Below are 14,235 nucleotides of genomic sequence, written 5' to 3'. Positions count from 1 at the left end.
CATTTTTCAAGGGAAGCAGCAGCCACTGGGACTCTGTATGGGTCTGTGGAGCACAACTCATGTCTGAGTTATTCAAATGAACCTAACCTCAGTCTGAATTTTGACCAACACGATGCCACCACACAGGGAAACATCAGGATGTGTCAGCATTTCCCAGGGCACCTTGAGCAGGTCCACCATTACATTGTTGCAAACAAGACGGGGAAATGTAGGCTGAACAAAAACAAATCTATTCCGATGACCCAAAGTGTGGTCACTGAACCATCAAGGCCACCCTGGATGGCCTCCAGTGGATGCTCAAGGACCTGGTCTTGCCTCTGTAGTGTGCAATGTTATCGCCGATTAGTAAGAACACCAGATTAGGAGTCGGAGGATCTGGGTTCAAATTGTGGTTCTTCCACTTACTGCCTCTGTGTGACCTTGGGCAACTCCCTTACCCCCTCCGGGCCCCAGTTTCCTCCTTTGTAAAGGAGAAGATTGAAGTAGACAGCCTCTCCAGTTCCTTGTAGTTCTGAATGATCCTAAGACTCAGATGCAGACTGGATCAACAGGACCCAAGGCTAAGAGAAAGGACCAATATGTGGGACCATGGGTCAGGAGGAACAAAAGTTGCCAGACTAGAAAGAGCCAAATTGAAGAAGATCAAGTTTCTTTCCCAGGGCAAAGTGCACATCCTTAGACTTGTGCTCAGGTTGGACCCTGTTGCCTGAGAAGTAGATGGGGAGCTTGGAATGAGAGGGTGACTTGAAGGGGCACCAACAGCACCATGGCCTCCAGGCTGGGCCCAGGAGAGCCACTGGGGGCCAGGGTCTCAATGACCAGAGATGCTTTGTCAGAGGCAGGGACCATCTGACAAGATGACAGGTGCCTGAGAACTGAAGTATCTGGCCGGGACGGGGCTGGCTGACCTCCCCTGCACTCAGCCTTGGTCTGGCCTCTCCTTGGCCATCAAAGCCACTGACTGGCAAGCTAGAGCACAGCTGGAGGGCAACACTGGCAGCTGGACCATAGGATGATTGGCTGGGAACATTGGATCCTATATAAGAGAAGCACTTGGGGAGAATGCGGCGGACACACACATGAAACTGTCTGCAGGCATGAGAAGGGTTGACTTGAAGCAGAAGATTTAGACTTAGTCAAGAGCTAGGGTGCAGTGATGATGAACTTCTTGGCTTCAGATTCTTGCTGTGTGACCTTGGGCAAATCACCTAACCTCTTGTCCTCAGCTCCCTCCTCTGCCAAAGGAAATAACAACCAAGAGTACCTACTTCACAGGATTGTTGTGATGCTTGAAGGAAAGCCACCACCTGTGAGGGACCGCTTAACAGATAAATTTATTATCCTATAAATCCATGGGATTTCTCCTGCACGTATGCACGGTCAGCTCCAGAATAGATTTCCTTTCAGGCTGAACAGGCTAGAGTGTGGATGGCAGAGGAGGGGAAGTAAGGCCGCTTTTTACTGAAAGCCAAGTTGTTGGCAATGGTGAAAGAGGGAGGGAAGAAGCATTTACATAGTGCCCACTCTATGCCAGGCACTGTGCTCAGAACATTATGGATATGACCATATCTCTTCCTTTTGATGGAAAAATGTTAGGAAACCTTGATCTGGGGAAAGCGCTTTGCAGACCTTCACCCTCTCTGGGCCTCAGTTTCCTCCTTTGTAAAATAAGAAGATTGAAGTAGACAGCCCAACGTGTTCCTTGGTACTTAGTACTAAGACACAAAGTCCTTAATAAATGCCAGCCATTGTTATCATTGTTATGGGTATGCCATTGTTATATTTGACCCTTTCATTCATTCAGAAAACCAGTAACAAGAATGAAAGGATTGTACACCGAAATAAGAAGGCCAGGGAGGAGAGAGCTGAAGTGTGTCAGGGCAGGACCACTCTGAAGTGTTTGTAAAAAAGTCTATTCTTCTGTGCCAATTGATTATGAAGCAGTATAAATGAACAGAACTGATGCTCCTTTGGGTACCATGACATTCTTTTTTTTTTTAATTTTGAGTTCCAAATTGTCCCCTTTCCCAGCCCATTGAGGAGCCAGGAAGCAGGATCTCCGTTATACATGTGAAGGCATGCAAAACATGTTTCTCTATTAACCCTGGGCAAGGAGAATAAAGAAAGTAAAAAGCAACCAACCTCCATCTGCACTCGGAGCCTATCAGATCTCCTTCTGGAGGCGGCTTTGGAATTGTCTAGGATCATTGTATTGATCTGAGCAGCTAAGTCTTTCACAGTCAATCAACATATAATATTGTTACTGTGTACAGTGCTCTCCTGATTCTTCTCATTTCACTTTGCATCAGTTCATACAAGTCTTTGAAGGTTTTTCTGAAACCACCCCTCTGGTCATTTCTTATAGCACAATAGATTCTACTCCAATCATATACCACAACTTGTTCAGCCACTCCCCAATGGATGGGCATCCCCTCAATCTCCAATTCTTTGCCACCACAAAATGAACTACTATAAATATGTTTCTATGCATAGGTTCTTTCCTTTAAAAAAAAAATCTCTTTGGGATACAGCCTCAGAAGTGATAGTGCTGGATCAAAGGTTATATACAGTTTTATAGCCCTTTGGGCATAATTCCAAATTGCTCTCTAGAATGTTTGGGCCAGTTCACAACTCCACTAACACTGCATTAGTGTCCCTATTTTTCCGCATCTCCCCTCCCTGCCAGTAATATGTCAAAGACAGAGACATGCTTCCCTCAGAAACCACTCTAGGCAAGGCCTTGAAGCCAGGCTCCTGGAAGGGCTTGCATTCTCCTGGGAGAGGCTGTCAGCTTGGCATATTCCTCAACATGACCTTGGCTTTTGAAGTCTGAACAAAAATCCATCTCTAAGGTCTTGAGAGTCTGCTCCCTCCCTCCCCCCCCATTGCCATCCTAAAGGAGCTTTCAAAAAACATTAATGTCAAAGAAAATCAGAGATACAATTCCTATGTTTACACTACAGAAACCCAAAGCACTCTGCACAGTGAATTGGTGATAAGATGTTAAGATGGCAGGGTTAGACAGTCAAGTGGACTGGTGAACCTCTGAGAATTCCAAACATCATTGTGTTTTCATGTAAATGACTTTAAAGGAAATCTAGTCAGGCCCCACTTGGCACAGAATTTAAGGTATTTTTTTTAAAGCATTGGATTTGAAACAAGAGGATCTGGGTTCAAATTCTGCCCCAGAGTCTCATTACCTATATAATTTTTGACAAGCCATTCAACTCAGTAGGCCTCAGTTTCCCCACTGCCTATAGGGCTTCTGAGCAGAAGATCCATGATTCTCCTGGGTGTCCAAGGGAAGCTTGCTTTCTCTACTTTCTCACTTCCCAGTCCTTCCTCGATGTCAGCTGAAACCCTCAAGGTCAGTTGCCCTGAGAGCCTTGACCAGCCCATGTCTTAAGGCATTGATTTGAAGAAAAGACCACCCTAGTGAATGACCAGCTTCACAGGCACCATTTCTCAAGGGTCTATGCATGTGACAATTTTATAACCACGACTTCTTCATTCACTAGAAGACACACTTCTAAAATGGATGCCTTAAAATAGGGGATTCCCCAAATACTTTGGCCCCAGGACAGGATTATCATAATGATGGGAATATCCCCATTTCAAAGAAAGAGGAAAAGGACCCATATGTATAGACATTTTTATAGCAGCTTTTTTAGTGGTAAAAAAAAAACTAGGAGTTAGTGGGATGTCCACAAGTTGGCATATGGCTGGGCAAATTATGGCATTTGAATATAATGAAATATAATTTTGCCATAAGGAATGAAGGAAGAGATGGTTTTAGAGAAGCCTGGGAAGATTTGTACCAACTGATACAGGGTGAAGTGAGTAGGATCAGAGCACAATTAATCCAATAACCACAACAATTCCATAAAGACAATTTCCTTTGAAGGATTCTGATAAGTGTCCTGACCAACCACAGTTTCAGAGGAGCTCTGATGAGGCATCCCACCTTCCTGAGGATTCAGTTGAAGCCACAATACACAATGAGACATACATGGCCAATGTGGGAATTTGTTTGGCTTGACTATGTCTATTTGTTAGAAAAGGTTGCTTTTTTCTTGTTCTTTCCTAATGGGGGATTGGGAAGGTAGGTGGGAGAATAATAAATGATTTTTGGTTGATTTAATTGTAGGAAATCTTAGTGAGCTAATCCCTCAAGCTCTTTTTTGCAGATAAGGAAACTGAGAGCCAGAGAGGTTAAGGGATTTTTCCCAAGATCTTACAGCAACCACCATTTATCATACACAAAGTATGGTGAGAAGTACTGAAGCTACAAAGTTAGAAATGAAGCACTTCTATCCCCTGAAAGCTTCCTGTCTGCACAGGTGTCTGACTCCAGCATAAATCTTCTCACCACTTGAGTTCTAGTCCGTTGCTCCCTTCAGCTTTGGGGAAATTTGATCCTTAATCGTTAATTGGGACTCAGCTCCATGCTACATATGATCATAGCCTTGAACATTTGAGTTGGAGATGACCATTGTCCTCAGATTCTGTCCCAGACTCCTTTCGCAGACAGAAACTAAGCCCCCAACGAAGCCAGCAATTTCCCCAGGAGTATCCTGTGACCAAGAGGAAAAGGCATAAGATGACTTACAGCCTTCAGCACTTTGTCAGACTTGTCACTGACCAACCTTTCACCTTTCATTAAGGTGACTAAAATCATTGGATCTCCTCATCTAGTCCCAGAAAAGAACCAATTAAAAAGCTTCTGTTGACTGATCCTAGGGAAGCCAAGTCCATTAGATTTAGCCTGCATCTAACAAAGGACTGGGAAATGTCCCTCACCCCACCTTGAAACCTTTTACAAGCCTACTGTGTGGTACTGTTACCCTAGAAAGGGGGTTTTCCTAAAAGGATTGCCTTGGCTCCAGTCATGTGCCATATAGTCAGTCCTGTGGGCTGCCCATGGATGGACCTATGAGCCAGAGCAGCTCATCCTGTTTCCCTACCCAGAGGGTCCCCTGAAAAGGAACTGAAGAAGGACTTAGGAGGGGTGGGGTGGTCTGCTTTGCCTTCTAGTCCTGGAAGAACTAGGCAGATCCTAATGGGGAGCTCCCTGGACAACCTTCTTGCATATGCCATTACAGGAAGAAGAATTTCATCTCTTCTCAGCTAAGTGGGTGAGAAGAAGTTTAGCTTGAGTGTTTTATGCCTCCAGAACACCCCGGTGCAGAACTCAAGGGCAGGGGAGTTGTAAATCACAACATCTGAAAGGATTCTTATTTCCCCCATTGACCTAGATCATTAACCTTGAAAGGAAACTTCTAGAAGTTAGTCTGAGTCAAAGAATAGAGAAGAAAACATGCCTTCTATTGACAATGCTGGCCAACTGGTTTCCCTCAGATAAACACAGATATGCTTGGAGATTCAGAATCTTTTGAGCTGGAAGGCACCTTAGTCCAACCACTTCATTTTACAAATAAGGAAACTGAGTCTCAGAAAGGGGAAGGGACTCACTCAAGATCATATAGCAAGCTTGAGTCAGAGACTAGAACCTTGCCTAGCCCAGGACTCCCTCCCTTGCTCCATATTTCAATAAACCAGTTCAAATGATGAATCCTGTCCCAGGTTGGAGCTTCAACTTTTGTTTTCTTAAGAATCCATATCCTTTCTGATAAAGTTTTAGACGTGATATTCACTATTGACACACTGGTTACATGAAAATTTTGATTTAAATTCTTGCTTGTGTCTCAATTTCATGCTCCATTAGTGGTCAAAGATCATTGGCTGTCCTTGAAAGCCGTTAAATATTCACCCTTTGTTTAGACTTGTGACCAAGAGACAAAAATCCAACTTTGCAAGAATAGTCTGAGTAAGGACTCAAGAAAATTCTATGCTTTTGTATTTGTGATTAAAAATAAATGCCCTGGCAGAGAAAGCCAAAGCCTCATCTCTTTTAAATTGTCTTTCTAACTGCAGTGTCTTTGACTGAGAAGTGGAGAAAGGTACAAATCACAAATACTTGTCTCTTCTCAATCCTGCTTTTCCAATACTACGGTACTCACTATAAACAAGAGGCTTCACTGTCCTAGACCTGTTTCTCTATCCGTAAAATTTAGGGGATAGACTAGGTGGCTCTGGAGGCCCCTTCTGGCTCTATGTTCTGAACCCCCAAGAGTTTGACCATCCAACCTCCTTTTAGAAACTCCCAGTGAGGGAGGGGTGTGGGGCCATGGAGACTCCACTGGATCTGGAGTGAGAGGACTTGGTTGGCTCTCCGATTACTTACAGTGGTAATAGTAGCATCAAGTAGCAGCAGCTGCCAGTAGTAGTAGTAAGTAACAGTAGGGGCCACTGAATCCATTTTATAGTTGAAGAAACTGACAGCCAGAGAAGTAAAGAGACTTGCTCAGGATCACACAGCTCTGAAGGCTTGAAGGCAGAGCTCAAAGCCAGGGCTTCCTGACTCTAAGGCCAATGCTGGGTCCACTAAGACCCTTGATCTCTCTTTTCAGTCTGAGAAACAATGATCTTCATTTCTCTTTTTGGAGACTACCCTAAGATTAGTCTGAGAAACAAGGCCCCTTGAAACGCAACACTTCCTCCCCCCTCCACTTTCCCACTCTGGGTTTCTTACAGTCAGGTCAGCACAAGAGCAGTTTTCTGCCCCTGGGAGACATTAAGCCAAGTGCCCTGGCAGCCTTCCTTTCTGGGCAGACAATCGGGCCATTCTTGTCCAAATCCCATCATACAAATGCTGCATCCAAGGCTGTGGTCAGCACCTTTTCCATTGCCCTATATACTAGCAAGGAGCTTTATCTCAGATTTAAGAAAGAAAAACTAGAAAAAAAAAGCCTTAAAACCAGTCTCCCCATAGGCATTTTCCTTTGCAACATAGTATCCCAGATTACAGCTGGCCCTGAGACACCACAGCCCAGCAGGAGGGCCCCCCAGAGGACCATGGAAAGGGGCTAAACATGGCACAGAAAAATAGAGGGTGCCTTCCGAGAAATGCCCAGTTGGGCTCAGGGGCAGCAGGTGGCCAGCCAGAGAGCTCCACTGTGACTCTTGGCATGTCAGCAGACAGCAAGGAAGGCCTTTACCATGGTGGTAGACCTCCTGTGGCAAGGTTACAGAGGAACACAGATCAAAATCATGCCATCTGACTTGAGGGGCTCAGAACATGCAGGGCCTCATGCCCTATCTTCTAGGCGGCTCTGGGCTCTTGGGAACTAGGCCAGTGGAAGGCAGCAAGCAAGCTCTGCGGAAGTCCTTCCCCAGTGGGGAGGGAACAGCCCAACTGAAATTCAAGTCCCTTCCCCCAAGAACTCATGAAGCCATCTCAGGCCCAGAGAGGCAGGAATTTCCCTCAGCAAGAGAAAGCACCCAGTTGGAGGTGTCCATTAAAACACATGAGGAAACTGAGGCCTTGACAGGAACCTTTTGCCTTACCTAATGTCCCCCAGAGGGCAGCAGAGCCAACCCCAGCCCTGCCGCATGGCCTCTCTCACAAAATCTGTTAATCTCAAAGTCGGCCTCTTCCCACCAAAGACCTACATAATTCCACCACTGCACCGACTGTCTCAGGTCAGGAAATTACAGGCATTGTAGGCAGGGAAACAGGAATGAGAAATGAGATAGAAACAAAGCGTTAAGGGAGCCAGCAGCCAAGCCAAGCCAAGCCAAGCTGAAGACAGAGGGACTCAACAGAGTTCGAAGCCCAGAACGGGTCAGCCAAAGCCTGGGCAGGCAGGCAGCAATGGGCACTAGCTTATATTCTTATATAGTTTATATCCTTAGATGTTATTGTTATTATATATTTAAATAAGGAATATTTCAGCATATAGAAAGTTGCCTGAAAAGAAATTTTAAAGAAGAACTCGTGAAAGCTCTCCGTGTCTCTGGCCCTGTGTCACCAGAAGCAGATGAGGAGAGGGAATGTCCTTGTCATCACTCCATTCCGTCCCCTGCTTCCCTGCGCAACATGGTCATTGGACAGTCCAATGACCCCACTCACATGGCTCAGGAAGGCATGCACTCACAGGCCGCTCTCTTTAAATAACCAGTTCCCTTCTACTGTATCTTGGCAACTTGTCACTGAAACGTGATTATCTCGTAACTACAGGCTGCTTCGGTTACAAATTGTGGCCATCAAGCTGGTACGTCACCTTGCATTTAGAATGCAAAGACAAACAAGCATTGTGTTCTACTTCCCAACCTTTCCATAGAGACTTTTTATCCTTGAAGCCTCATTCTGGAGGTCAGGTGGGCTTTGCTTTGCCAGGACTGCTTGTTCAGTGTGACACTTGTCCCAAGGATTACCCGTGACCTCTAAATTCTAAGTGAGGCAAGTAGGTCAGAAGAGGGATCTTCACCCTCCTGATTTATATTCTGTCTGCAAGCTCCCAAAGCTTTGCACATTAACAGCAGCTAGGCATTGTGTTCAGTTCCAGGAACCTGCAGGGCCACATTCAGGAGTGGGTGTCTTCTACTCCCCAAAACAACTCTGGACAGGGCAGGGAGAATGCAGACGGTGTCCAGCCATGGGGCAGCGCCCGAATCAAAGACTTAAAGCTGCTTGGGCTTTGGAAGGGGGGTTGAAGTGGCAATGACAGAGCTTGGGTTTGAATTCTGACCTGGGACCTCAGAACATAAATTGTTCTGGTGACCGGTCTGTCTCCAGCCCAGTCCGGTCCAGCCCTGCCTGCTGAAGCCAAGGAATCCTTTGCAGTTAGTCCTGCCCTGGGCATAATGGTCATGGGCATACAAACCCAGAGAGTATGGCTGTGTCTCCGTGTATGAGATGTGTGTACATCATGGCATAGGACATTCCTCCCTGAGATGGACTTGGCTGGGGGGGGAGCACTGAAGGGTAGGAACAAGCCCAAGTGGAAGGGTGGCTTACTCAATACTTTGTGAGTCCTCCCCTCCCCAGCACCTAGCAAAATGCCCACCCCAGGTGCCAGCCTGCCACTGATCAAGCCACTGAATTCTGGGCTGTTTTGGGATCCAGATCATTTGTAGTCAAGTCAAAAAAGAAAAAGGCCTTATCCTGAAGAAGTCAGGAGACGTCTCAGAGGAACAGAATCAAGAGCATAAGAACTACGGATGAAAAGAGATTTAGAGAGCTGGCTTCCTTACTGCAGGCCCTCAGCAGGGTCAATCAACAAGGAATATTCTGTTTATTTTCTAGAAATGAAGTTGTGTGTGTATCTATGTGTGTGCATGTATCTATGTGTGTGCATGTATATATGTGAGTGTGTGCATGTGTGAGTATGTATATATCTATGTGTGTGCATGTGTGTCAGAGTGTGTGCATATGTGTGAGTATATTGTGTGTAGATATGTGTCCTGTGTATCTATGTGTGTGCTTGTGTGTACATGTGTGTCAGAGTGTGTGCATGTGTGAGAGTGTGTATCTATGTGTGTGCATCTGTGTCAGAGTGTGCATACGTACGAGTGTATGTAGATGTGTGTCCATATGTATCTATGTGTGTGCATGTATGTGTGAGCAGGTGTGTGAGTGTGTGCATGGGTGTGAGTGTGTGTGCGAGCATGTGTGTGTGTGTTAAGATCCTCTTCAGAACATCAATTCAACACCAAAGGGTCAGAGCTAAGACGGGATGAAGACTCCAGGGAAGCTGCAGGGGGTGGGTAGGCAGCACCCTCTTGCTAAGCAGGCTTATTCTGGAGTTACAGATGAAAGCTTTGGAAAACGTACGCATCACAGAGTAACTGACTGCACTTCGCTGACTAAATAACCAACAGGGGCTGCCACCTGCCCCCACCACAAAGAAAGACACTTAGACAAGCCTCTCATTAGCACCTCTGTTGTTGTGATATATGTGATTCGATGGAAACATTTACTAGCAGGACCAACCTCTCTAATGAACTCAAAGATTCCCAAAGGGCTTTCTTCCCAGAGCCCCTGGAGTGCAAACTGAATCTGCATTTCACAGAGGGGAAGTGACCGGCCCAGGGTCACACAGCTCACTGAGCACCAGAGCACAGAGACCAGAATTCTTTCCACTTCACCTTCACTAACAGGCTACAAGAGGTAGCCCCCTAAACCCAAGCCCTTTGGGCCCTGGGCACTGGCTTCACAGGTAGGCCCCAAGGTCCTGGTGGGGGGTGGTGGTTGTCTCTACCTTCCTGGCAACCTCTTTCCCTCTCAGCTATAAGTGGTACCTAGGAAGAGAAGGCTTCCAGGGCCAGTCCCAACACCCTCAATCCAGCAGGCTGGGCTTTCTCTCCCTTTTAAATACCATGGACACATCCAAGGGTTAGGCAAAATCCCTAGCCCAATCCTCTCTGATCAAGATGTTCTATCACCCAAGAAAAGGTTTAGGACTAGGAAGTCAAGGGCCTTGTTTTGTTTGTTTTGGGGGACGATTGTAAAATTGGGAGAATTTGCCCTTGGGCCATTTTTACACTGCCCTCAGCAACTCAGGACTCTTCTGATAGGAAACTTTTTGCCCGTACTTTCTACCTCAAGGCTCATAAAGCTCTTTCTCACAGTCTTAAAAGATGCCTTTTCTTAACTGTTATTCTACATTCAGGAGCCCCACGGGGGAGGAAAGCCTCTTTTTTCTCTTCAATTCACTTTAGGAAAAAATTTGCAGGGACCCGAAGATGCCTGGAATTGTTTCCTTCTCTCCACTCCTTGCTGGCTGGTGCCTTTCCTGGGGGCTGTCTCCATTTAGACCGCTGATGTCTTGTATACATATCCAGTAACTCATTGGGCCCCAATGGTAGAGAGGGTGCTTCTGCCTTTCTCGGTAGCCCCAGCAATTAGCCAAAAGCCTGCCATTGGTGAGCCTTTAATAAAGCTAGCCCTCCCTCATCTTTATCAGAAGGTCAGCTCCTACCTCTGGCTGCCAGGCCAGGTACTGCCAAAGGGTCAAAGCAACGTCTTACAGGAAAGATAAACCCAGAACTTTGCTTCACAAAGAAAAATGCAAAAGTGACGGAGAAACACTGGAAACTGTATCAGAGAATAACGAGTTACCCCAAAGGCCTGGAACATCCAACAGAACAAAGCAAAGCTCCCCAAAGCCCCCAGGCCAGCCCCCACTTCCACCCAGATCACCGCAGTCCCCGAGAGGGCAAAGCTCCGGCTTTGACCGCGCTGGGCAAGCAGCCTCTCTCTTTACCTGGCAGGGTACCGTCTGGGCTCTGGGCTGCTTCTGCCACTGAGGGCTCCCTCGGAGGCAGGGGAGATCGAGCTCTTAAAGGAAGCCTTGGCAGGAAGCGAAGGGGGAGGACTGGATTACGAGATATTCTCTGGAACCCCCCCAACTCAGCAGCACCTTGAGAGAGGACAGTCACCCTAGCCCTGGCCAGGCTCGGCGCGAGGGCCGTGGTGCACTGGGGGCTCCCCAGGGAGGCAGCCAGCCTCCATGTTCTGCACCAAGGATTTCCAGCTGCCCTGGCCACAAGACAGCTATCTCCCTAGCCTCGGCACCCGGCTCCAAGACGTCAAAGTCCTGTTCAGCTCTGCTCGCTGATTCTCTTTCGGCTCAGCTTGGTGTGTCTACTGTCACCCGAAGAGTCCCGGGCACACCGGCTCCCGGCTCCTCCCTCCGTCCCTCTCACCACGCTGGAGAAAGAAAGCCCAGTTTAAAAGCAACGGAAGCCCCAGAATAAGACGGGGGCGGGGCGGGGGCGGGGATGGGCCCGGAGGTCAGCTCCGCGGACTCGGCAGTGCCGGCAGACTCCCCCCACCCAGGGATCGTCAGGGCGGTCAAGGCAAAGATGCGGGGAGGAGGGGGCCGCAGAAACACTTCTGGCCAGGACCTGTTGAATGGGGCAAACTTGGCAACAGCAAAGTGTCCAAGACTATGGTGCTAAATAGATCAGAGCTGGGGGAAATGTGGGAGAAGCCCCTACCCCCGCCGGAAGCTGGCATCCAGCCGTAAGACCCCCCCACCCGCAGCAGCACTAGGAAGGCGGGGCCGAGGGCAGAGCCAGATCCCCGCGCCATCCCGGGCCTCGGATCTCGAAAGGAGCCGAGCGGCGGAGCCGCAGCCGCAGCCGCAGCTCTGTCAATGCCGGCCCGGGGGCCACAGACCTGCCTTTCTTGTCCTGCGGTCCCTTGAAGCCCTGGTGGACCTTCGCCTTAGCCCAGCAGAGAAGGTGCCCCGCCCCGGGGCTCTCCCCTCACTCTAGAGCATTCTCCGGGGGTTCCCTTCTAGGAGCTGGGCCGTCCATTGGTTTCTCACAACATCCGCCCCGGAGATCGGGGGGCTCGCTCTGTCCTGGACCCAATGGCCCTTTGCGGGGGTTTCCTCAGGTTCACCCTGCCTCCTGGAGGTGGCCTCGGGGTACTGCGGCCCGACCTGCGCCGGCCTGGTGGGTCCAGAGCAGCGGCACCCCAAAGCCCTAGGAGCCGGGCGGGGAGCCCCTGGCCCAGCCGGAAGCGGCTCGTCTAAGGGGGGGGCGGCTCTGCCTGCCTCGGGCGCCCGGTCCCTCGGCTCCCCCCAGGCCCGGAGACTTCCCGGTAAGGACCACAAGTGCCAAATTCGGGACCAAGTCTCGTGCTCGGGCCCCAGAGGCCTCCTCGTCCCCCGGAGCCGCGGCGCCCGAAGAGAGAGGTTCGGCCACCCGGGGATGGGGAGTGGGAGGCGGCCTTCACGCTGCCCTCGTTCCCCGGACACTGGTTCCGCATGTGCCCCTGTCCCTAGGCACTGGCCCCGCGTGTGCCCCCGGTGTCCGCGCGCGTTCTTACCCGGCGGAGGCCCTGCCAGAGGAGCCAAGATGAGGGAGGAGGTGCCCATCGGTGCCCGCTCCTGCGCCAGGCGTCCCGTGCCCCCTCGTGCCCCGTCCCGCGTGCCGCCGCCGTCACCGCTGCCTGTTCGGGCCCGGGCTCAGGCTCAGGCTCCGGCTCCGGCTCTGGCTCCGACTCGGGCTCCAGCTCCGGCCCGGGCATGGGGGCGGAGCCGGAGGCGGGGGGCGGGGCGCGCTGACAGCGGGGCACCGGCTCTAGGGGCCGCGCGCGGGGAGGCCTAGACAGCCTCGGGCCTCTCCCCCAGCGGAGCATGCGCCCGGCGCCCCGCCCCCACTCCCACCCCCCACCCCGCCAGCAGACACCTGTTGCCCGGGAGGGTGAGGTGGGTCCGGAGTTGGCAGGGGTGTATGTGTATGTGTGGGGGGAGGGACGGGGGAGGGTGGGAAACGATCAGACTCCTCCCCGAGCGTCCCGTCTCAGCTGCGTCCTACAGGGTGACCCTGGGTAAGTCATTTCGCTGCTCTGCGTCAGTTTCTCCTTCTGTAAAGTGGGATTGATTGCTCCTGATGTAGGGACGCCCGCCTCACCGAAGAGACAGTCAGTGGAATGCACTTTGGAAGCAGTTCGAGGATGGAATTATCCATCTGGAGCTGGAAGAGGCCTTAGTGGCTATTAGTCCAATCCGTCAGGTTACGGGGAAGGAAACTGAGGCCCAGAGAGGTGACCAGACTTTCCCGGGGTGGGAGGGGGGACTTCAGTCCTTTGGGCAGCTGGCCCGGAATAGGGCTCCCTTTAGAGGCTGGGCCTGCTTCGGACACCTCCATAGATTTGGGGGCTGTGGGACCCTGGGCAGGTCACTTCTCTAAGACTGCAGGGACTCATTGGGAAAGGAGTTTCCTCCCTGGGACTTCCCTCTGCTCCCGATAACCCCCCCCCCCCCCCCCCCGCTACGCTCCCTAGTTCGTCCCCCGAGCCCACCCTTACTCTACCAACTGATTCCCTCCCTTCACACCCCGACCTCAGCCGGCTCTTCCTCTCTTCCCGCCTCTTCACACTGTTCGCTTCAGCCTGGGCTCCCACCCTTCTCTTACCTTTCTTTCCCCATCCTTCTCTCTCCTCACTCCTTCCTATTCATATCTCCTTCTTTCTGTTCTCTCCTTCCTCTTCCCCACCCCCTTATCCTTCTGTCCGCTCTCTCATAGTCTCTCAGCTTCCCCCTCCCGGTCTCCTTTTTTCCCCTCCTGCTGGCCTCCTCCGGGCTGGAGAGAGAGGGGAGGGAAGGAGGGACACACCTCCCAGAATCTGGCTTTAGGATTGGCTGTGGGGCAGGGGCTGGCATTTGGCGGGGCCAAGAGGTGGGGTGGGACCGAGACTGTGGAGCCCGAGGGCGGATCACGCGGACTCTGGCCCAGGGAGAAGGGCGCCGCGAGCGGGGTTCTGGGGGGTGCCCTTGGGCGGAGGGGGCGCGGGCCCGGTACTGCCTCTCAACTTCACCTGGCCCTGCCGCCTCTTACTCGCCCACTCTGGGCCTCGGTTTTGTGGCTTGTACCTGA

General features: G+C 50.6%; 1 protein-coding gene across 4 annotated transcripts in view; it reads right to left on the bottom strand.

Moving 5' to 3' along the window:
* Positions 1-13,925, bottom strand: part of PPARA (peroxisome proliferator activated receptor alpha) — a 56,484-nt gene extending 42,559 nt beyond the window's left edge. The window contains exon 1 of one of the 4 annotated variants that reach the window (XM_069099308.1): positions 13,774-13,925. The gene's annotated coding sequence lies outside the window, so the exon portion shown is untranslated. Of the gene's footprint in view, positions 1-11,108; positions 12,383-12,682; positions 12,881-13,773 lie in introns of those variants that run through there. The other 3 variants (XM_069099307.1, XM_069099310.1, XM_069099309.1) reach the window with 3 other exon arrangements.
* Between the last annotated feature and the right edge of the window lie 310 nt (positions 13,926-14,235).

The sequence above is a fragment of the Petaurus breviceps genome, unplaced genomic scaffold (genome assembly GCF_028583685.1).
Source record: "Petaurus breviceps papuanus isolate PSGF00001 unplaced genomic scaffold, PetGlider_PUasm1.0 370, whole genome shotgun sequence".
NCBI lineage: Eukaryota > Metazoa > Chordata > Mammalia > Diprotodontia > Petauridae > Petaurus > Petaurus breviceps.
The sequence above is the reverse complement of the archived record's forward strand: the minus strand, read 5'-3'. Positions and strand labels throughout refer to the sequence as shown.